We start from the raw sequence: 3,081 nt of genomic DNA, 5'->3' as shown, positions 1-3,081 counted from the left end.
GAGCAGAGTGTCTTTTTTGCGGAAGGGGTGGGGTCTGGACAGGGGCCTGGGCCGGCTTGGGCGGTACGCCTCAAGGGTAAGATCTGGGGCGGAGAGAGTGAGGTTGTGTGCTCAGCCCAGGGGGCCAGGCTGGTTGACTAAAGACTGGTGACAAGTGACAGGTGACAGGTCAGGCTGGAGTAGCTGTTTTTCCTCTGCAGTCTCTCCACACCCCTGTGCCCAGACATTGAAGATACTGCTGGCCACAGACCACCAGGGCCCCTGTCCAGAATGGCTGTCTGATGCTAAAGACCAGTGTTAAATACCAGATTATGATCCAGTGTTAGAAGCAGGGAGAAGGGTGCGCAGAGCAGGCTGTCCTGTGGGCTGTGGAAGTGTGGAGGGGTCAGGAAAGACTGGAATTGGTTGGGTCACCGCACTTCAGGGAGAGGGAAGAGCATGTGTGCAGATAAAGGACAGCGCGGGGTCCTGAAGCAGTCAGGGGAGCCTTCTCACAAGGGGAGACATGTGAGCTGGGTCCGGCAAAGAGACAAGGCTGCCAGGCCTGGCTGTAGGGGGCCAGGGGAAGGGCATCCTAGACAGGGCCCCGCTAGCAGAAGGCCCCACAGGGAGAACCAAGAAGCAGCCCCTGTGACTGCAGCAGAGTGAAGAAACGAGAGCGCCAGCAGGAGGGGATGAAAGAGCTGACGCCAAGCCATGAGGTGTCCTGGCTTTGCCTAGGAAGGTCCTGATTTACACCTGTTGTCCCAGTGTAACTCTCAACAGTGGCCTCCATGTCCCTGAAGTGCCACTGAGGCTGCAGCCAGTGAGGGAGAGCTCTTTCCCAGAGAACAGGCTCAGATCAAGGGGGACCATTCCTCCACGCGCCAGGTGGGTGTGTCCCCAGTGCCCAGTGATAAAGATTCCCTTCTTGACCAAACTGTAGCCAGGCTCCGAGCCCTCTTCTCAAGCAGGCCTCAACTTTAGCCTATAAAAACTACAGGCTCTTCAGCACAAGGGACTTCATCCACCTCCCTCCTCTGACATTAAAAGACTTAAACACTAACATCATTTCTAATAGTTCAAGGTCACGTCCTTAGGATGACCCCAGCCCCCCTTAAAGTGCCTGCCTGAGAAAGCTCAAGTCTGCCAAAAGAATTCACTGTTTTAACCAACACCTGATGACAGGCTCCTGGCCACCCTTTCTTGGAGCATTTACTTAGGGCTTACAATTATGAATGCTTCCTCTGTCTCTTTGAGGTGTATTTGTGTCTCCTACAGCTCAGGAGTTTCTTTCTCAAGGACTTGAAGGCCATCTCTTTAAAATGTAATCATCAGGAAGGATCAGGCCTCTGTCTCCCAGTCTCTGTGGGAGGGTAGAAGCCTGACTTCAGTCACTGCCAGCTAGCAGACACAGCTGGCCTCATGAGTATTTACCTTGCCCCACTCTGGAACTTCTCACTTCCCTGAGTCTTTTCAAGCCCCTGCCCTTCCCCATCTCTCTGCTTTCATTCTCCCTTTAAAATACTCAATCACCTCTATACAAATCAAAGTTGCATTCAATTCACCCTGGATCCTCTCCCCTATTGCAATAGTATATGACTAATTAAAATCTGTCCTTACAACTTTAAATAGTGTCTGACTTTATTTATCTTTGACACCAGCTCAGTGGCTGACTCATGGAGCTTCGAGATTATTTCTTATGTTGATAATGTGGTATAGGTCCCCACTCAGCGCACTGTCATGCAACCATTGTACTAATTAAGACAGAGTTGCAAGTGACAGACACTCAAACACTTAACCCAGGTTAGTCAAGAGTAGGAGGAAATTCATTGATTAACACAACGGGGGACCTAATATTAAGATCAGCTTCAGGTATAGTTGGATCTAGGGGCCCAGACAATGTTGTTAAGACTGTCTCTCACTCCCGCTTTCAGTGCTGCTTATCGCTATGTCTATGTTTATAGTTGGCCTCCTTCTCTCTTGCCAGAGTTTCTGTCCACATACTGTAGAGCCAGCTGCTGATTACTATTATATCCTATTCCTTATGCTTGAAATCCAAAAGTATGCCCCCTTCTCTCTCAGCATCTATAGAGTACTCTCATGGAATGATTCTTATTGGCCCTGCCAAGTCATATGCCCACCACTTAGGACCAGTCACTGGCGATAATGAGATGCAGACCATGTTTGGCCTTCTGGTCACATGCTCACACTCTATCTCCCATCACCCTGCAGAGTGAGGGACATAGTTCCTCCAGAACCATACAGGATGGGGAAAAGTCAGTTCCCCAACAGAAAAAGGGATGTTGAGCTCACAAAAACCAAAGCTGTCAGGAGCGTATACTGCAGAGCTGGGGGACGGGCAATATGATGGAGGAAGGTAGATGATGGTATCACTGGGAGGTGAGGTAGGGCTGAATGGGGAAGGCCCTAGGCCCTAGGGACACAGTGGAGTGTGAGCAGTGAATGATGAGGTTTTATTGTAGAATAGCCTGAAGCCTTGGTTTGGGCAAGTCAGGAGGGTGTAGGTGCTGGCTCAGAGCCAGAGTGACAAGACACTGTATTTCCATTATTTAATCCTCCAGCCACCTCAGGAGGTGGGTACCGTTATCATCTCCATTATATAGACAGAAAACAGAGTTCAGAGTGGTTCGGTAACTTCACCAGGCTCATGCAGGTAGGAAGGGGCAGTGCTGGTATTTCTGACTCTGACCCAAGCTGGGCCCCTCACAGCCAGAATCTGCACCTCAGACCTCTACTCTGCAGTCATCGTATTTGCAATATGTGAAAATGAATAGAAGGAGGTAAGTGTGTCATCAAGGAGCAACCTTGGACGAGTCTTGCCCGCCTCGAGGCCTCAGTCATCAAATCTCTGAACGGGGCACAATTCTGCAGCCTGAAGTCACTACACCTGGAGCTTTGAAGCGCTCAGGGAGCCTCACGCATGCGCGAGGCTGCTGGATTGGGGCGGGTGGTGGGAGCCTAGAGGGGCGTGCCTGCTCCTCGGCTTTCGAAAGTTACCTGGCTGGTGGGAGGTGGGGTTGAGGGAGTTACCGGCTGCGCGCGCGCCGGCCCCGCCCTCAGCCTCTTCAGGCACCTGTT

The sequence above is a fragment of the Camelus dromedarius genome, chromosome 10, assembly GCF_036321535.1.
Source record: "Camelus dromedarius isolate mCamDro1 chromosome 10, mCamDro1.pat, whole genome shotgun sequence".
Lineage (NCBI taxonomy): Eukaryota > Metazoa > Chordata > Mammalia > Artiodactyla > Camelidae > Camelus > Camelus dromedarius.
This window is presented reverse-complemented; position numbering follows the sequence as displayed.